Raw genomic sequence first — 22,209 nt, forward strand, 5'->3', positions numbered from 1 at the left:
TAATTAGGACCACAGAACTTACTAAAGAGAAGGCATTAATTGCTTCCCCCTTTTAATATTATCTGAGGAAGGGTATCTTTAACTCTATTTCTTCTAGATCTTTCTCCCTCTTGCTTGTTTCTCTATATCCCTTTTTGCAAAAGAACTTTTTATTTTCATGGGCTTGAAACCCTTGTGTCCTTTTATTCTTATTGTGGAACTGTACATGAGGCAAAATGAAGAAGCTCCAACCGTTCTGGTTGCCCATGGTGGGCTTATTCCAGAACTCTTGGCTACCGTGGCAACGAGGCTTGGCCTTCAGCTGTTGTCCTCTCCAGCTAACTAGTAAATGTATTTGCATACCTGGATGGGTAGGGAGAGGTAGGTGAGAAGCTAATGTTTACAGGGAGTTTAGGGTATTCACAGAGTAGCTGTGCTACATGCTTTATTTTATTTGGAGTTTCTTGGTTAACCTCTTTCAGTATTTTGCAACTTGACTTCCACTTCTTACAGAACTTAAACTTTTTTTCCTAAACATTTAAAATCATATTTTAACACAATAGAACTTGGCGTTTTTAAGTTTACTATGATTTCCTCACATCTTTTTTTACTTTAGAGAATACTAAATGAAATTTTAGCAAATCGCATTTTGAGCTCCCTGTCAAATGCTAGTTTTTTTAAATGAAAGTGACATGACAAATTCTTATAGAATGACACCCCAAAGTTTTGGCTTAATTTTTTTTTTAATTTGGACATTCGATTTGTTTAAAAGTAGAATACCCATGTAATTATGGCACACTAATTCTATTGGGATATTTCTTCATGTTCTAAAGTCTATGTCATGGAAATATATTTGTCATTTTGAGGATGTTTGAGATACTTGTTACTATAGACACATTTTTAATTGGCCAGTATAAATACTTCTTGTTAAAACTTTTAATTCTTACAAAATTCAAGTTAATATTTAACACATGAAACAAAGTAAGAAATAAACCCTTAATGCCAAAATTCCACCATTAAGAAGTGCTTTTAAGTTTTCTGAACTTCATTTGAACCTTTATTTTCATTTAGGTGCCATTAAGGACTCTGAAAGGGGACTGACAGAAACATTGTCTGAAATTTGCCTCTAAAATGACTTTAACCTTTGAATGCATATTCCAGAGTAGCATTAGCAAGCAATAAAATGGGGAGAGAATTAGGAGAGAGAATGATTTCTGGAGCTCCTGTTCATGTCTGGTGTTTCTCTTCTGGCTGTATGAGTAATTGAGGTGTACAAAAACCTTGGGGACAGGATGAGTGGTGAGGTCAGTCACCAAGATGAAGAATACAAAGAAGGAAAATGTAAACTTTCTGCCCCACTTGCTTTTCCCTTTTCTCATTTTCCTCTGGGCTATTAATTCTGCCACCCAAGTCATGAACCTGTGAATGACTTTCGTGATACTTCCTTTTCTCCGTCTCTACTCTTAGCAGTATCCGAGTCTGATGTTTCCTCCCTTGTCCTTTCTCCTCTATGCCTTGGAATCCTTCACAAGGATAATTACAACAGGTTCCTCGCTGACGTTCCCCCCCAGCCCCTGCCAGACTTCTCTCCAATACGAATTTCATGCGGATATTAGAGATATCTCTCAAAACCACAAACATGACCATGTTACTTACATGCTTAAAAAACTTTAAAGGCTTTTCGATGCCTTTAGGATAAATCTTAATTCCTAGAGCTGGTCCTTATCTTCTGACCAAGCCTTATCTTTCACTGTGGGCCCCTTAAACTTTTACTCCTATCCAGGGTCACTGCATCTGGAGTGGTCGCTGGTATAACTTTAAGGGGGGTGCTGTTCACAGGGAGTCTGTGTTACTGACATTCCCTCTGCCTGAAGTGTCATTCTCTGCCTTGTCCTTCTTTTAAGATACATTTTTCCTGGATATCTCTAAGTATTTCCCTTCCCTGAGAACAGAGCCCTTCTTCCTCTTTGGCCTCCCTCTGCCCTGTATGTATTTCATATTTCTTTCACATTCCCTATAACTCTTCAATATTAAGTGTCCATATCTTTTTTTTTTTTTTTACTTTTTTTTTTTAACGTTTTTTTATTCTTATTTTTGAGACAGAGAGAGACAGAGCATGAACGGGGGAGGGTCAGAGAGAGAGGGAGACACAGAATCTGAAACAGGCTCCAGGCTCTGAGTGGTCAGCACAGAGCCCGATGCAGGGCTCAAACTCACAGACCGTGAGAACATGACCTGAGCCGAAGTCACCCGCTTAACCGACTGAGCCACCCAGGCGCCCCAAGTGTCCATATCTTCTACCTCCTTCTCGTCTACACCCCTGAGTAAGGAGTAAGCCTTTTGAAGACAGAATTTCTTTTATTTGTTTTTATATCCTTAGCACTAAGCACTTTGCCTAGCATATGGAGGTGCTTAATATCTGGAATAAGGGTACGAGTGAATGAACAAGTGAATAAATGCAACGCAATTAACTTTGGGTTGTTACGGGCAACACTGGGTTATCTCTTTACATTCTTTCTATGTGCATTTGGAGTGTGTTTCTTTCTGTATTTGCTTTGGTCCCATCCTAACAGTACCTGTCCCTCCTGATCGTTTTCTAGTTGCTTTCCCTAAAGCTTCTGTCTCTCACAGGATTTGGCTTTCTCCTGGAGCAAGTATTATCTGCCGTCACACGCTATCTGCTCCTTTGGATCATATTTTCCTTCCTTTGTGGGGACGACCGAAGGTTTACCGTGGCTGCGCTGCAATTGGCAGCTGTCAGAATCAAAACTCATTAATAAAAAAAAGGATAATGCTTCAAAGTACATTACATTACTCCTTCAAAGTCCTTTGTGAACATTATCTTATTAATCATCACAATAGCTCAGGGGAAGATAAACATTGGTGGTTATCTTACCTAGATCATATTTTGAAGGAACTTTTTTTTCTTGTTATTGTTTGATTATGCTATGAAATGTGGATGGTAATTTTCATATTGGCTATTTGGATATAATTTGATATGCTGATGTAAAAATTTCCCTGGATCGGTAACGTGGTTTTTATTTTTATTTTAGCTGTCTCACCCAGACTCTTGTCAAATTCTTTCCAGGGAGCTGAGCAAAGAATAACAAGCGAAAGCCTCAGATATTTCTGCTCAAGGACTGGGATTTTCGGGATAGTGTGAGACTCATTAATCCATCCTTGGTTCATGCTCTAGAAATTGAAAGCTGAATTATCTGCGCGCATAGTAGGTGCTCAAGTGATTGTCGAATGACTGAATGATGCACTCATTTACAATCTGGATGTTTAGATGAAAGGTTTATGTAGGAAATTAGTATGCCCGTCAGGAACTCCACTAGTAACTGGTATCGAATAGCTAAAAGAGTATTCTTTTAGGAAAGGGATTTTATTTAGAAAACTGGTTTAAAAAAATTCACTCAATAGTTCTGTCCCCGTCTCACCTCTAGTTTCCTGTATTTCCTTTTCTCATAACACTTTTCACACATTTGATAATATATTTGTTTACAACTTTCATTTCCCTTCTATGGCAGGGACCATATCTCCCTGTGTACCTGATTTATATGGCCAGTTGAGTTGACCGTTGAATTGAAAAAAGTTAACTAGAGAAACCCTCTCTGTAAAATGATTGAAAGGAGGAAAGGTTGAATTTCAAACTTCTAGGAAGGGATTGCCTAATAGTTGGGCACTGTATTCAAATTGGGCATCAGTTACGCTCAGTGCTCTTTGGTGACGAGTTTGAAATCTTTGAATAATTTGACAAATTGCACAGTCACTGGAAGATTTTTTTCCTTTAAGAAATGAGCAATGTCACAGATGATTTCGGCACTTTCTGCTTTCTAAGATGGAGTCTTATTTTGTACGAGTGTCGGGGGTGGGGGGGAATCGCCATCGGTGCAACCATACCCCTGTTACCTTTGGTGCTGCGAAAGTGTGTTGGGGTGAGACTTCATGAAATTTACCTCAAATTTCTTTCTAGTTCAGGAAAACATTTCTGACTTCATAGATTCTGTCAGCTGTGCCCACCCCATCAACATAGACTTAAAACACCAGGCTAACATCAGGCTACCATGCTAATCTGCCTTTTCTCCACACAACAGTTTTATGGCAATGGGTGTGGAGATGAGTGCAAGGGTGGAATATTTCTCTTGTCTTGTAGTTCTGTAGTTTTATTTATTTATTTTTTAGTAATGTCTACACCCAACATGGGGCTTGAACTCATGATATCAAGAGTCACAACCTCTTCTGAGCCAGTCAGCCGCCCCCTTCTTAATGGTACTACAGGTAGTGCTGGCCTCCAGGACAAAGAAGGGAGCTTTCTGAAAACCCCCTCAGTGTGAATATGCTCTGGAAAACTTTCTCCAACCCCCAGGGCATTGTGACCCATTTTTGAGAAATGCCTGAATAGAACATGCAGGCTTCTATATATACCACTTTTTAAGATTGGGAGGTAAAACATCTTTATATCTTTCTAAAATCTTGTTCATTCTTGCCTTTTTGTCTTTCAGTAAGAAAGTTGGTACTGACATCCCATTGAGGAAGCATAGCAAAGAAGATTAAAAGTGATTTTAGACTCCAGTTAATAATGTGTACCCTCCACAGTTCTGTGCTGTAGAGGAAAGAATCTTAGTCAATAGCCTCCCAGAAAAATAATACTTTAAAAGCAAAATTCAAATTATTAAAAAAAAAATTCTTGGTGCACCTAAGTGGCTCAGTTAGATGAGCATCTGGCTCTTGATTTCGGCTCAGGTCATGATCCCAGGGCTATGGGATGAGTCCATGCTGGGAGCATGGAGCCTGCTTTAAGATTCTCTCTCTCCCTCTGCCCTTCCCCCACTCATGCTCTCTTTCTCCCTAAAATTAAAAAAAAAAATTCTTCATAAATCCAGATTCCTCAGTTTCAGCTCTTAAGCTTTGTACTTAGTAGAGCTCATACTAGAATCGATTTCCTTGTTTTAACAAAGTACTATTGTTTTGATGAAGTGCCAGTGCCTCAATTGTCCATGTTTTGCACAGCAATTTTTTTTTTTTTAGTGTTTATTTGTTTTTGAGAGAGAGACAGAAAGAGTGTGAGCCAGGAAGGGGCAGAGAGAGAGGGAGACACAGAATCCGAAGCAGGCTCCCGGCTCTGAGTCGTCAGCACAGAGCCCAACAAGAGGCTCAAACTCACGAACCGTGAGATCATGACCTGAGCTGAAGTCGGACGCTTAACTGACTGAGCCACCCAGGCGCCCCTGCACAGCAATTTTAAAGTGGGTATTCAAAGCAAGTGTGACCATGATTGCTATCTTGAGCAGTCTGCTAAATCCTCAATGCTGAAACTTCTCTCAGGAAGCTTATTGCAGCTTTTGGGAGCTACAGGATTCTTCATGTAACTTGATATTCCACAGACTTTTTTCTAAAAGAGTGGAACCTATTCTGAAGGTAAACCTTATAGCTAGGTCATGGCTTGGGTGGAGGAGCCCAAGAAATTGACAATAAGCAAGTGGGCCAACCAGCCCCCAACTTCTTTTCAAGCATGTTGACTCCCCTGGTGATTTAGCTTTTCTTTGTCCTGAGCTCTGTCATCTGGTGATCAGGAAATCAAATGTTTTCTAGAACTCTTGAATCTCTTCCTTGCAAACCAAGCAGTCACAGTTTGAAAGCTACTACAGCAAAGTTCTAGCTAGAACTTTGCAGTTGGAAGACTGAGAAGAATTTCCAAACTGTTTACCTTTCTGTTCCTTCTAAAAGTTACAAATACCCTCTAAACTAGAGGAATAATTGGACGGCGAAGCTTGGAAGATTGATATTAGAGTTGGCAAGTTTGAGGTTGTAATATCCATGACTTATTTTGGAGAAGGAAAGCTTATAACTGGATGGCCATTCTGTTCCAGTCTTCAAGATAAATTTAATTTGATCTACAGGAGTCAATCCCTAACCTTTTGAGTTGCCAAGTGGAGGCAGGGGAAATTGATGGGGTTCATTTTTTTCAAGCATCAACTATAAGACCCAATTGAAAGACTAACAGACATCTCTTTCATGTCTTGGTTTCCTCCTCCCTGCCCCTACTGCCATTTTCCTCTCCCACACCGATAGTTCCAGCTCTGATATAGATAGAGCAGTTACTTACCTTCTTAGAGTTCAATATTCTATTCTGTAACATAAGCAGACATTGCCTAAAATGATCAATATGGCCTCTTTAGTTGCTAACAATTGATAATTACGTGGGGTCTGGTCCCCCATGACCACACAGCCATGTCAGCAGTGCCCTACACAAGTCCGCAGGTCTCCATTCTCTTGGATTCCCATGTACCTGACCCTGGAGTTGTGCAACACAGTGGTCCCATGTGGGGTGGTTTGAAAGGTGTGACCAAGTTTCACCTCAGCCTTAAAAAATCCTTTCTTTCCAGATGCTTTGAAATGTTGCCACTGGAGACCCAAGTTTAAATATTATTCTCTCCAGTATGATTCTTGGACAGATAACACATTAAATCATTAACAAGTTATGTGAATTGTTTTTATTTCCTCCATCACAGGAAGACCCTAGAGAAGTTTGAGAACTCTGGGTAGATGGGACGGGGGTTGGGGGGAAAACTTCCTTTTACCTCTTATGTTCCATGGCCAGGTCTAAGCATTGGGCTGACCTAAAACAGATTAACAGGGGGAAAATATACACATTTTATTTAATATTTTTGTGTACACATAAGAGTCTCCGAAGGAAAATGAAGACCCAAAGAAGCCATTAGGCCCTGAAGCTTATATACCTTTTTGAGCAAAGAACGATAAACCGTGGGGATGTGACAAGACAATGGGGTTTGGGCTCAGGTCAATAGATTGTGGGATAGAGACTAGGAAACATACGGGGGAAACTAATGGATGATAGGGGTTATTTTAGTAGGTCTGTTTGTACGAGGCCTCGTTGGCATGGACTCCTTGCCTTCAGTGATAAGAACGTTCTTCTTTTCCTGGCACAGGAAGGGCACCTTTCCCATGGGAAATCTGCTTACCTGCTCTTAAGTAGGAAGGGAAAGTTCAGAAAGCCCTTCCCTCATTTGCTGTTTCTCAAGTACCTTCAGCTCAAAAGAATTAGTATGTCAAAGTGGCATTTTGCAGAGGTGCGCTCTGAACCCCTTCACGGGAGACATGGTAATGGTGAGGAAGAGGGCAGGTAAATGAAGGTTTTTGAGCCAGAAGTAACTAAATTCAAATCTTGGATCCATTGATAAGTTGTGTGACCATGGGTCATTAATTAATTAATTAGGGCATTGTAAGCCTCAGTTTCCAAATCTGTAAGACTGTGCTATATTCCCTTGGAGAATTGTTGTGTAGACTTACCTGTATACTGCATGAAGCACCTTATATAGTTGGCGCTCACTACATAGGGCGATTACTTATTACTTCGCAGTTTCCCCTGAAGCGAGATCTGCTTTTCGACATTTCGATCATCCAGCGGAAAACAAAAGTCAAACAGAAGTCTTGATTTTCAAGGGAAAAACAGGCACACCTTCCCACTTGCGGAACAACTTTTTTATTTCATAATCCTCTGTGCCTGTGGCACAGTCGGACCGGGATGCCAAGAAGTACTTGTTCTCTGATTTTCCTCACACATCCTCCGGTACCTCTGAGTTGTTTGGCACGTGTTTTGAAATGCGAAAATGGGATGGTGCTCTCTAAACGGTGAAATCATTATGTTAAAAGCTCATTTTATTTTCTTCCATTTGAATATCAACTATAATGCTGGAGATATTGTTTTTTTTTTTTTTTTTAGACAGTGGGTTTTTTCTCTCTCTTTTTTATCTGTCTTCCATTAGAGAAGTAGTTTTTGATTGCTTATACCATTTGTTTTGTGGAAATAAGAGTCTATTGTTCTATCAGAAAAAAAAACACACTGTAATAATCATTTAGAATGAGAAGGAAGGGAAGTATTTTGGAAAAAAATAATTCCTTCCCCATATTTCTCTTAAGTTGTATATCTTGGAACTAGTTTTCCGTTGTAAGGACGTTCTCTCTTGTTTACGGAAAAAAAAAAATCTCTAAGAAGACAAAACCCATAGGATTTGTCCATTTTCCTAACTAATTTTCAGGCACAATGCAAAGCTGCCATTAAGAATCTCTGTTCTTTGTCCAGTCCAATTTAAAAATATTTCTTTAGAGATTACAAAAGATTTCAAAAACATGTTAAAGGACTCTTCTTAAAAAGTTGACTCCCCTTGGGAACTTGGAAATCAGAATTTTAAACTGTTCTTCCTAGCCGCCTCTGAAATTTAATCTTGAATAGCATTACATTACCTTCCTCACAGTGGTTGCCCTGATCTCGCTTTTAGACAGCGCGAGCACGGAGATGGGAGGCGACCAAGCGGTGTACCCCACTTGGAGGTTCTATTCCCATTTTCTTCTTTAAATCTCAGTTCACCTTGTAGATTGTACAAGTAGAGTCTTTTTATGGACATTAGTTCCTTTTCTCTATCTAGAAATATTTGCACCAAGGCATGTTTGTTAACAATTTTTCTTTGCCTATCCTTAGGTGTGTTAGTGTTTTCCCTTAGCAAACAGATCGTAAATTCCGTGAAGCTAGGGGACCCTGTATAATTCTGGAATTCCCTACGGTGCTTAGTTCAGTTCCGTGTAGCTGGCCCATAAATACTGTACTTATCCATTTATTGGTTGATTATCTGTTGGTCAATCTGTAATCCAGTAGAAAATTAGAAAGAGGCTTGGGGCTCTCTCTTTACGTTCAATTCGGCCAACGGGAAAGAATTTCGAGAGCAAAATACCCACTTATTTCTCTGGCCTCATGACACACCCCTTCCCTCCTGATTCGGTTTGAGCTGTAAAAGACAAACCAAGACAGCAGCGCTCAGTTCAGCCTTATGCTTTGAATGATGGAGAGATGGGGCAGGTTCTCAGAACGTTTTGTGTTAGATCTGCCAGGTGTAGTTTCGTGACACCCTCAGAGGGTAAGGCAGACAAACACAGCTTTTGGTTGACTTACAGAGACACTTCCTCCGCTCAGGAGAGATAATGAAGAATTGGCTGCACTTCTATTTCACAGTGTTTTGTGGGACTCTTCTTGAAGGAGCGATGTGATCACACAGACTTATCAACGTTAGTTTGTGGGAGAGCGTTAGCCTTCGTCCGCTTCAGCTATTCCATCTTATTCCAGAGAGGCTCAGAGAGGCTCTCTGAGCGGCCAGAGGCATCACCAGGATGAGATTCTTTATCTAGTTCCCCTTCTACCTTGCTTCACCACTTCTCTTTGATAAATAAAGGGATTATCCCAGGTTCAGAGACAAGCTTAATCTTTTTCTTTTCTGATCTACCTTGCTTACTAATAAAATGGAGATACCACAGTAATGAAAATGTTTGCAATTTCCACCTGTAACTCATGGACGTTAATGTTGAGAGTTACATCAAAATGTGAGGCACTGGGGGCGCCTGGGCGGCTCAGTTGGTTAAAGTGTCCAACTTTGGCTCAGGTCATGATCTCACGGTTCATGGGTTCGAGCCCTGCTTCTGTCTCTGTGCTGACAGCTCAGAGCCTGGAGCCTGCTTCGGATTCTGTGTCTCCCTCTCTCTCTGCCCCTCCCCTGCTTGCACTCTGTCTCTTTCTCAAAAATAAATAAGCATTAAAAAAACAATTTAAAAAACGTGAGGCACTGTAAGCTACTTAGAAATTTACCATATAAGGTGTAGTTTTGAAGTTAAATTAAAAAAAAAAAAAAAAGGATAATCGTGGAGCAAGGCCAAAGAGTAAATATCTACCATTGTTTTCCCAGTCACTTCATGCTAATACATTTAAGTTTGTATAACAATGAATACAGGATTTTTAGATGTATAAAAAGTAGCTCTTAGGCATCTTGGTGGCTCAGTCGGTTGAGCGTCTGACTCTTGATTAGGCTCAGGTTGCGATCTCACAGTGTGTGAGTTTGAGCCCCAGCGCAGAGCCTACTTCCATTCTTTGTCTCTCTCTCTCTCTCTCTCTCTCTGCCCCTCCTGCATGTGCTCGCTCTCTCTCTCTATCTCAAAATAAATGGATAAACTTCCAAAAAAAAAAAAGTAGTTCTGCTGGAACCAAATAGCACAGGCTTGTTATTGTTCCCATCACCACAGTTTAAAAGGTGTGGCAGGAGAAAGCTAACAGAGAATCTCAGATAAAACACAATATTGATATTTGGCATGCTCACATGAATTTCCACCCAAAGATACCAACCCCCTTTACCCACACTAATTATGCCTCCTCACTAGGCCAGCCTGTGGCACAGCCGGGAAGTTGGCAGAGGTTGACTTTGGCTCATTCTCCTGCCGTATGTACCCCCTTTCTTTTTTTGTGTGTGTGCTGCTCTCCCTGTCCCTTAAAGGTGGTTCCTCAAAAGGCTTAACAACCACCTGCAATAGTGCACTTGCCATCAATCGTTAAGAAAATAGATTTCATAGGGGCGCTTAGGTGGCTCAGTCAGTTGGGCATCCAACTTCAGCTCAGGTCGCGATCTCGAGGTCCTTGAGTTCGATCCCCGCGTCGGGCTCTGGGCTGATGGCTCAGAGCCTGGAGCCTGCTTCCGATTCTGTGTCTCCCTCTCTCTCTCTGCCCCTCCCCCCTTCATGTTCTGTCTCTCTCTGTCTCAAAAATAAATAAACGTTAAAAAAAATTAAAAAAAAAAAACAAAATAGATTTCATAGGCTTTGGCTGATCTACTGAGTCAGAGTATCTGTGAGTGGAGTCCAGGGATCTGCATTTTTGACCACACCCCCCAACACCACCCCCAGGATCTTCTGCACACTGAACTCTGACAACTACTGAGCTAATAACCTCTCCAGACTCCCAGAGGTTTATGTTGCTTTGCTGACAAACCTGCTCTTCTGAACTGTAGGTCACAGGTGTGATTTAATGGGAGTGCCACCAATGATACTGCAAATGCTTTTCTTTGTTTTAGGACAGAGGGAAACCAATCTCCTTGTGGAATACTGGGCATTTGGAGTTGAGTGAGGGAAGCGATTTTTAAAATCTTTAAATCTTTAAAATTTTAATTTATTTTTAATATTTCGTCCTTTATTTTTATCTTGCACAGAGACGTTTATTGCTAAGGACGCTAGGTCAGTAGAATAGGCTTGGTGTTAGAAATCAGAGAGTCTTGGGTTTAAATCTTGACTCCATCACTTATTAATTGGGTGATCTAACCAATTTACCTAACTGTTCTTAACTTCACTTTCCTCATTTGTAGATTGGAGATAATAATTATACACACACACACACACACACACACATATATATATATGTATCTATATATGTATATATCTATCTATATGTATCTCGTATATATAGATAGATACTATTCTAGGAAGTAAGTGAGAGGGGCATCTGGGGTGGCTCAGTCAGTTGAGCATCTGACTTTGGCTCTGGTCATGATCTCATGCTTCATGAGTGTGAGCCCTGCATCGGGCTCTCTGCTGTCAGCATGGAGTCCACTTCGGATCCTCTGTCCCCCTCTCTCTGCCCCTCCCCCCCCTCAAACATAAATAAACACTAAAAAAAAAAAAAAAAAAAAAAAAAAAGAAGAAGAAGAAGAAGTAAATGAAATGGCTGTGTTTAGAGGCTTGCCTAGGATACATTAGATGCCCCAAACATATTCTATGCCTTATACTAATTGGTTGTGATGGGAGGTAAAGTGGTAATAAAGACACAACTTCTTTCTACCAAAGAGCGTAAGTGAAATCAAGGAGAAAGATCCATAAATTGTTTCTATAGGATGTAAGTGTTAAAGCAACATTCATTCATTTGACAAGTATTAAGTTTTTACTACATGTATTTACAGGTGTCTTCCAAGTTAGGCATAGACAGTGTAGTTAGGCATAAATACGTCAAAGAAGCTTCCTCATGGAGACTATGTGAGGGGTGGAGGACAGAATATAAACTAGTGCACATATAATTAAATGGATGACTTCAAATATTGAGAAGTGCTGTGAGAGGAGAAGAGCAGGGTCATGTTAGAGAGGTGTATTGGTTTTGTAGGGTCGCTGTAACAAATTATCACAAACTGGGAGGCTTAAAAACAGCACAAATGTATTCTCTCACAGTTTTAGGGGCCAGAAATCGAAAATCAAGGTTTCCGGGAGGTTCTGAGGGACATTTTGATTCATGCTTTTCTTCTAGCTTCTGCTAGTTGCTGGCAATCCTTGGCATTCTTTGGCTTATAGGAGCATAACTACCTTTTCTGCCCCCATTTTCCCATTGCCTTTTTCTCTCTGTGTCTGTGTGTCTTCTCTTCTTATCAGTACACCTGCCATTGGATTTAGGGACCACTCTAAATCTAAGATGATCTCATCTCAGGATGCTTAACTTAATTACATTTGCAAACACTTTTTTTCCGAAATAAGGTCAACTTCACAGACTTGGACATAATTTGGGGGGTACAATGATTCACTCCACTGCAAGAGGGGGTGTGGCTGGATAAGAGGTGGGTGGGCTACCTTAGGTAGGATGGTTGGAGAAAGGCTTTCTGAGGAGGAGATACTGAGCTGAGCCTTGGATCATGGGAAGGAATCAGCCATTCAAAGAGTTCCAGTAAGAGGGAATAACATGTGTGAAGGTCCTGTGGTAGAAATGAATGTGGCAGGCTCAAGGAAAGAAAGGAAGGCCAGTGTGGATGGAGTAATCAGAGTGAAGGAGAGACAGGTAAAGATATGGGATGAGATAAGAGAGGTAAGAGAGGGGCAGATCAGACAGGGTCTTAGAGTCAATAATTTTGTGCTTGGTTTTATTATTATTGCACTAGAAAGGCAAAGGAGAAGCTTTATTGGAGAGATACAGTAGGGGGACATGCAATTCAAGTGCTCAGGGGAGAAGTCTAGACCAGATATATGCTTGCTAGTCATCCAAATATAGACGGTATTTTATGCAGTGGAACAGGATGTGGTCACTTAAGGAAAGAATGGCAAAAAAGAGGGACAGAGTCTTGGGTCACTTTAGCATTTACAGTTCAGGAAGAGGATTGAGCAAAAGAGAGTAGGAAGGAGTGGGCCGTGGATGAGAGGTAAAAAAGAATTCTCTGGTGGTGAGGAGGCCAACCGAAGACAAGTTTTGAGAGAGAAACTGGTCAACTGTGTTGAATAGTGGAGAGAGGTGAGTAAAGTGACAATACAACACCAACCTGGCAGAATGCACATCAGTGATGTCTTGCAAACAGTGGCTTTAGTGGAGTGATGGAGTTGAAAGTTCAACTGATGTGCGTGAAGAGAAAAGTGGGACATGGGGAAATGGAGACAGTAAGTTTAAGGTAGAAACTTTTAAGACTTTTTTTTTTTAATTTTTTTTTAACATTTATTTATTTTTGAGACAGAGAGAGACAGAGCATGAACAGGGGAGGGTCAGAGAGAGGGAGACACAGAATCTGAAACAGGCTCCAGGCTCTGAGTTGTCAGCACAGAGCCCGACGCGGGGCTCGAACCCACGGACCGTGAGATCATGACCTGAGCCGAAGTCGGCTGCTTAACCGACTGAGCCACCCAGGCGCCCCAAGACTTTTTTTTTTAAGAATAGGAATATTTGGGGGCGCCTGAGTGGCTCTGTGGGTGAAGTGTCTGACTTCGATTCAGGTATGATCTCGTGGTCTGTGAGTTCAAGCCCTGCATCCGGCTCTGTGCTGACAGCTGGAGCCTGGAGCCGGCTTCGGATTCTGTGTCTCCCCGTCTCTCTGCCCCTCCCCTGCTCACCCTCTGTCTCTGTCTTTCAATAATAAATAAACGTTTTAAAAAAATAAAGAATAGGAAGGTTTGACAGATTCCCTTTTTAAAAAAGTTTTTATTTATTTATTTTGAGAGAGAGAGAGAGAGAGAGAGTGCATGTGCACAAGTGTGCGAGTGGGAGAGGGGCAGAGAGAAAGGGAGAGAATCCCAGGCAGGCTCCACACTTCGCGTCACGCTAAGCCCTGACGCAGGGCTCAAACTCAGGAACCTGAGCTGAAATCAAGAGTCAGACACTGAACTGACTGAACCACCCAGGTGCCCCTTAAGATTTTTGTTACAAAAAGTAAACGTGTAATTTGCCATCCAAACCTGGACAGTTTTGAGACTGAAGTGCAGTGTGTGTGGGGGGGGTATGTTAAGAATAAATCAAATTATGTAATGAAAAACAATCAGATTGTCAAAGCGTAATTTATATACTGTATAATTTATCCTTTCAGGCACACAGTTTGATGAATGAAATTACATAACTTTTGAAATAATTACTTGGTAGCAAATTGGCTTTAGCAAACCTGGTGGATTTGTAAAAGTTTCTTTCAAGAGCCATTAAAAAAAAATTCTCTCAGGGCGCCTGGGTGGCTCAGTCGGTTAAGCGTCCGACTTCAGCTCAGGTCATGATCTCGCGGTCCGAGAGTTCGAGCCCCGCGTCGGGCTCTGTGCTGACAGCTCAGAGCCTGGAGCCTGTTTCAGATTCTGTGTTTCCCTCTCTCTCTGCCCCTCCCCCGTTCATGCTCTGTCTCTCTCTATCTCAAAAATAAATAAACGTTAAAAAAAAATTAAAAAAAAATTCTCTCTAAAAATAAATATGTGTAACAAAAAATTTTATCCTCACTATATTGATTTTCTGAACAATAAAAACAACATAAGCAAGATAATTATTCTTGGCATATGTTCACAAAATTGGAAGGAGTCCTTTACTGTATTTCTCTCCATTATTTTTCTAAAGAACGTGCTTTTTCCAATGTATTCTTACTGTCTGGAGTTTTTTCATAAAACTGCCTGCAATCTTTTTCAGTGTTGAATTTTATGATTTAAAATTTGAAATTGTGACACTTTATTTATTCTTCTTTCTAAAACAGTATATTTAAAATGAAGACTATTCTCTCTCTTCTAACACTGGGATATCTGGTAAGCTTAGAGCAGATCCTGTTAATTGAGGACAGCCTCACTTCTCATTTGTTCTTTTTGAGAAGGGAGAGTAGACTGCTTAACTATTTGAGCTTTTTTTTTTTTTTTACACTTATTGTCTTTTTTCCTCCACGCAAATTATCTTTCTTCTCTACTATTTTTGTAAGACAAAGCCCTCTCATACACTCATCTTCATTTATGCTTATTTTGATTATTATACAGATGTTGATGCCATAAAATTATAGTCTCTCTCAATTTCTTTTTACTTCCGTATAAAACATGAATTTTTTTCAATAACAAAAAAGAGCTCTATCAAAATATTCTCCCCACAAGTGAAGAAATTCTAAAACACAATTGCAGATTCATGCAATCAAATCTTGGATGAAGACTGAGCTCTTATCACTGAATATATTCAGTTCCTGTTTGCTGTTGTAAGGGTCAGTTTCAGTGCCTTCATATCTGTAAGCTTTGGTTCCAATCGCTGCAATTTGTGAAAGCTCAAAATTTGAAGGTTTTTTTTAATGCCCCATGTATTGACTGCTTTGATTAAAGACTTCCAGCTGATGCTAAACAAAATACAACCCAAATTCTGAAGCCTTGTTTACAGAAAGCACATTACCATTGCAGGACACTTTGGTTGATTTGCAAAGTAGAATTTCAAAAGACACGCTTGGGGCACCTGGGTGGCTCAGTCTTCTAAGCATGCAACTCTTGATTTTGGCTCAGATCATAATCTCATGGTTCATGGGATTGAGTCCTGCATCGGGCTCTGGGCTGACTGCATGGAACCTGCTTGGGATTCTCTCTCCCTGTCTCTCTGCCCCTCCCTCACTCATGCTCTCTGTCCCTCTCTTGAAATAAACATTAAAAAAAAGAGATACTTATGAACTCCAATTGTTGTCAGGCATTAAAGTGAAGAAGAATTTACTGCTCTGCTGAAATAATTTGTATATTCAATATTTAGTAGTTAGTTCAGTTACTTTGTGTAAATATAAAAATAATATTTCTATTATGATCAGCAGATGACCACAGGCTTTTGCATGCAGTTTTGAAGGATGGGAGCACCAGAATCAATTCCTAGAACATATCTGCTCCAAAGTTACCCAAATTAATTATCCCCATCTGCTGCTGTCTGAGCATCTTTGTTTTACCAGCCCACGTTGCCCCTGAAGCAAGGTGGTAGTTACATTGTATCACAAAAGGGTCAGGGCAAAGGGGATGATTTACCAGGCTGTCTTTGAGATTTAACCAAGTGTTAAAGTGAAATTGTCGGCTGTGCCTGTGGTTCACATACAATAACTGTAACCAAGGCAGATATTTAAAGTATGAAGCGAGGGCTCTCTCACACCCCTTCCAACGTATTTTGAAGCAACTATTAGTAATACTGCCTCATTTTAAAAAATGAAAAAGTCCGGAACAAATGGTAAACCGGACAGTATACCAGGACAGCAGGTGTAAAATAGATGTGTTCTGGGGAAACTGGTACAAATGGTCACCTTATTTATGATACAGAACAGAGAAATGAGGCTATAGTTGGAGGGAGATACGAGGTCAAAAGAGTGTGTTTGTTGCTTGTTTTTAAGATGGGAGAGACTAAGAAATGCTCTCAGTGTTACAGCATTTGGGGTAAAGGTGCATGATGCAGACTAGAACCATCAAAAAGAACTTTTCTTTTTGGTTAGGAGACCATCCTTGGAGTAGTTTTGACTAGAATAATATCAAGGAAGGGTTGGGGATGGGTCATCACAACGGAGGGACCTGCATAGTAAAGACAGGTTAAATGAAGCGAAACCCAAAAATAGAAGCAAATTTCTTAGGAGAATGTATATATATAGGAGCAGAGAAATGGATCAAGAGAAGAATCCTAAAAAAAGGTGAAAAAAAGAGTCAGCTAGACAGAGGTCAGAAGAGCACAAGGTCATGAAGCCAAAAGAGGAATTTTGGTTTTTTTTGTTTTTTGTTTTTTTAAAATTTTTTTTAAATGTTTATTTTATTTATTTTTGAGACAGAGAGAGACAGAGCATGAATGGAGGAGGGTCAGAGAGAGAGGGAGACACAGAATCTGAAACAGGCTCCAGGCTCTGAGCTGTCAGCACAGAGCCCCACGCGGGGCTTGAACTCCCAGACTGTGAGATCATGACCTGAGCCGAAGTCGGACGCTCAACCGACTGAGCCACCCAGGCGCCCCCCAAAAGAGGAATTTTGAATGTGAAGGAATGACCCGCAGAATCAAGTGCAACAGAAGCCCCGGAATGTTAGAGGTGATCATTGAGAGGTCACCTGGCAACTTCCAGGGCAGTGTGGTGGGGGTGAGAGCAGCAGTGATGGAGGTCACTGTGAGGCTGGCTGGCTGCACCCTTGCCTGCAGTGAGCAGAACACTATCTAAAAGTACAAAAGTGCAGGCTTCAAGCTTTCCATCAGAACGGGCATGTGATTCCCTGGATGGTGCCATTGGTCTGCGTTTATGTTGAGGGAAGGGATTAAATAGAATTGGACAGGTTTGAGAAAAAGGAGATGAGATGTCAATAGAGGATACCCCCAGGGAACCCCATCTGGATTTTGTCAACCAGAAAGGATGACAAGGGCAGATGAGGAGGGGCTCTTTTTGGACTTGATGAACAAATTACATTCTGCAGTGATAAGTTTATTTAATTGTTTACTTACATATTGTCCCTGTCACCAATTAGAGAAAAAAAATCCATGAGGACAGGCACTATTGCTTTCTTTTTTTCTTTTCTTTTTAAAAATTTTATTTGAGAGAGAGAGAGAGCGAGCGCTTGAGCCAAGTAGAAGGGCAGAGGGAGAAAGAGAGAAAATCCATGCTGGGAGTGGAGCCTGATGCAGGGCTCAATCCCATGACCCTGGGATCATGACCTGAATAATCAAGAGTAAATGCTCAACCAACTGAGCCACCCAGGAGCCCCAGGACAGGTACTGTTTCAGCAGCTTGCCTGTGACAATCACACAGCTGGTTTGTAGTAGTGATCTGGTCTGAACCCAGCTTGGTCGGCTTCCAAAGTCCATGTTTACGTTCTTACATAGGTGCTCTGTGGATTCGTGGTTTTCAGTTATGTCTGGACATTCTGATGTTTCTTCCTCTCTCTTTTTTTAATTTCAAAAAGTATTTTTTATTTATTTTTAGAGAGAAAGAGAGAGCGTGTGAGCAGGAGCTGGGGAGGGGCAAAGAAAGAGGGAGAGAGAGAATCCCAAGCAGGCTCTGCACTTTCAGTGTGGAGCCCGATGTAGGCTTGAACCCACGAACCGTGAGACTATGACCTGGTCTGAAATCAAGAGTCGGCCGCTTAACCGACTGAGCCATGCTGGCGCCCCTGATGTTTCTTTCGATTGTCACTTTGAAGTGCTTTTTGCGTGACTGACATTGGCCGCAATGCCCAGTAGAATGTGAACTCCAAGAGGGTAGGCAGTTACTTTTTATTCCCTGCAATGTTTTGCTCCCTGCAATGTTTTCCTAGCACCTGGGTCATGGTATGTGCTTAGCAACTATTTGTCGAATTGATGGAAGAATGAAAAAATACTTCCAGGAGTGCTTTTTTTCTGGTAGGTCTTTGAGGTCTGTGAACATCCACGCTTCTCGGTGGGGTGGGGAGAGTACCAGTTTCAGCTCTTGCCGCCAACTGAATAAATGATGGCTATCAGGGGAGGTGGAAGAGAACAATTTGGGGAGAGGGCCTGAGGAAGCCAAGTACATGGATGGGGATGATTTGGTGGAGTTTACCGGCTCTGCAGTTTGGCTGAGGCTTGACACAGACGCCTGTCTGTGGTTTGTCGATAACCCTGCCACTGAGCTTGAAGCTAAGGGTGTTTGAAAATGGTTGGCTGGTCCTGATCTCTTATTCAACGTATGAGAACAGAAATCTTTCCCTAAAGTTACCTAACTGGCTTCGAGTGGTGAGGATTATGAGCAAAACAATATTTCAAGTGATGGCGATAAGTATGTGGAAACCTACTATGTATTTAGATCAGCACAAGACAATTTAATATTTACAATGATTCTTTTATTCATTCAATAAATATGTATTTGACACCTCCTCTGGGCCAAACATTAACAAACATTATGTTACTGTATATAGGTTATAGAGAATGCGAGAGCCACTGCTGACTTTCAAACATACTAACTAGGAACTAATCACTGTTAGTATGTGCAGATTATTTAAAGCTAGTCTGAATTAATTTTGAATGCAATCCATATTTGCTATCCTTGTTCCCTGCCTGACAGACTATTATATTAGCGCATGGACCCACTTGGGCCCCTAGAGTTGATATAAAGATTATTTTATTTCAAGATTTTAAGTAATCTCTATACCCCATGTGGGGCTCAAACTCACAACCCAAGATCAAGAGTCTCACCCTTTACCGAATGAGTCTGCCAGGCACCCTGGCATAAAGATGATTTTAATGTGAAAATATTTGATCTACAGAAGCTGCAAATAGAAATCTTACCAGAACTTTCCCTGATCTAACTGAAGCAGAGCCTCCTGAAAGCACACCTGTCATTAACCTCCCTCAGAGGAGTTTCCTGAAAATTCAGTGTCATGGAAACAAACTGACCATTCCCATAAGCAGCAAAAACCCCAGTAGGACTTTCCATACTCTCTTACTTAAAGCCCTAAAATGGCTCCCTTTCGTTAACGTGATATAGATAAACCTTACTCATTGCTAACAACTCCCATGTGCAAGTGTAAACAAACCTTATCTTTTCTCCTTTTATTCTGTCAGTTAATTTGCAGGTCCCCAATCACTAGACCCGTTGGTAGAGAGAGAATTTTCCCTCCCAACATTAGCATATTATTGCCTAGCAATTCACAGTTTAACAGTAGGATTTTTAACGATGCAGTACAGTAAATCCAAGTTATGCTTAACATTTATTACTTTCACCAGTGCTTATAGACAAAAACACATCCGGGGACATAGTGTTTAACACTGTGTGTATTTGAATACTGACTGCTCCGTTGCTAGCTGTGTGACCTTGAACAAACAAATTATTCTCTCTGTGCCTCAGTTTTCTTACCCATAAAATGGGAGTAAAAATAGTACCTCAAGGGGTGGCTTTGAGGATAAAGTGCACTAACAAATGTAAAGCTCTTAGAATAGGGAAGGTGTATAGTTAGGGCTCAATTAGATAGTTTTATTCCAAGGTCTCCACAGGGGTGGTGGGGGTCTCGGCCACATCTCTTGCTGATATTCTCAACAGCAGCTATCCACTGTTTCCTTACTTTGTTTCTTGACCTAAGGGAGTATTTTTGAATTAATGTCAGTGTTGACATAGAATGTTCTTTTTTTTTTTTTTTCCAGAACACTAGTATTTACTTTTCTATAATGTTTTTAATGAAAAATTTTGTTTAATTAATTAATTAATTAATTCATTCATTCATTTATTTTGAGAGAGAGAGAGAGAGAACACAGGTGGGGAAGGGACAGAGAAAGGGAGGGAGAGAGAATCTCCATCAGGCTCCACACTGTCAGCGAGGAGACCAACGCAGGGCTCAAACTCACAAACCTGATCAAGACCTGAGCCGAAGTTGGACACTCAACTGACTGAGCCACCCACATGTCCCTATATAATGTTTTTTTTTTTTTTTATTTTTAAAACTAGCTTATGGTTTCTGAATATCTTGGGCTCATTACAGAAACTTGCAAAGTTTTGAGCCTTCAAAACCAATGGAAATGTCAGTATACTTTGTTTTTTTTAAATTTTTTTTTTTTAACCTTTATTTATTTTTGAGACAGAGAGAGACAGAGCATGAACGGGGGAGAGGCAGAGAGAGAGGGAGACACAGAACCGGAAGCAGGCTCCAGGCTCTGAGCCATCAGCCCAGAGATCGACGTGGGGCTCGAACTCACGAACTAGGAGATCGTGACCTGAGCTGAAGTCGGACGCTTAACCGACTGAGCCACCCAGGCACCCCTAGTATACTTTGAAAGGTCTATTAGGAATGCAAACGTGAAGCCACCAGTACTGTAAATAATTACAATAAAGAAAGTAATTACACCCACTAACTGGTACTTTGCAGGCCATTCGGGTTTCCAGAACTTGGCTGTGATGAGTTAGAAACAAAAGGAGAGGAAGAATAATCTGTTTCTAAGTGTATAGAATTTTGCTAATCTTGTTTATCTGAAGTCAGGGTCAATACTCCTACAGTTTAAATAGCAGTAATAATGATTATCATTTATTGACACTTACCAAATGTCAGGTTCCCGGCTAATCTTTTCATAAACATTATCTCATATGACCTTTAATGAAATCCAGTACGATAGGTATTATTATTTCTGATCAATAAATGAGGACACTGAGCATTGTAAGGTTTAAATAACATGTCTAAATTCACACGTGTAAGAAGTGGTGGGTGTTCTGGGGCGCCTGGGTGGCTCAGTCGGTTAAGCGTCCGACTTCGGCTCAGGTCACAATCTCGCGGTCTGTGAGTTCGAGCCCTGCGTCAGGCTCTGGGCTGATGGCTCAGAGTCTGGAGCCTGTTTCCGATTCTGTGTCTCCCTCTCTCTCTGCCCCTCCCCCGTTCATGCTCTGTCTCTCTCTGTCTCAAAAATAAATAAACGTTAAAAAAATTTTTTTTTAAAAAAAAGAAGTGGTGGGTGTTCTATTTGAAGCCACTTAGGAGTATCTAATTCTATACCCAGATTACTTTTTTTTTAAAGATTATTTATTTATTTTGGGAGAGAGAGGGAGAGGGAGAATCTGAAGCAGGCTCTGCCCTGTGAGTGCAGAGCCTGATGCAGGGCTCGAACTCATGAACTGTGAGATAGTGACCTGAGCCGAAATCAAGAGTCAGATGCTTAGCCGACTGAGCCACCCAGGAGCGCCAGTAAAGCCAGACTTCTTGGGGCGCCTGAGTGGCTCAGTCGGTTAAGCATCTGACTCTCGATTTCGGCTCAGGTCACGATCTCACGGTTCATGAGTTTGAGCCTCACGTGGGGCTCTGCACTGACGGTGTGGAACCTGCTTCGGATTCTCTCTCTCCTTCTCTCTCTGCCCATCCCCTGTGTGGGCTCTTTCTTTCTCTCTCTCTTTCAAAAGTAAATAAATGAACATTGAACAAAAACTGAAAAACTTAAAAGCCAGACTTCTTAACCACCTCACTGAACAGCTCACATGGTCTTGGTATTCGTTCCGCCCTTGGACAGCTTCTGTAGTTTGCGGAGGAACTACACGTGGGAGTCATATTTTATGCAACACAAATCTCAGAAGTGGGCATAAGTGCATATCCATGTATGCAATGTAAACATACATTAACAACACAAAGAGTTTTACTAAAAAATACTTCTGTGAATGCAAAAGACATTAATTTCTCTTCCTTGTTCTCATTTCCTTCCTCCTCTTTACCCTTCCTCTTCCAGCTCCTCCTCTTCCT

Source organism: Panthera leo, chromosome A1 (assembly GCF_018350215.1).
Source record: "Panthera leo isolate Ple1 chromosome A1, P.leo_Ple1_pat1.1, whole genome shotgun sequence".
NCBI lineage: Eukaryota > Metazoa > Chordata > Mammalia > Carnivora > Felidae > Panthera > Panthera leo.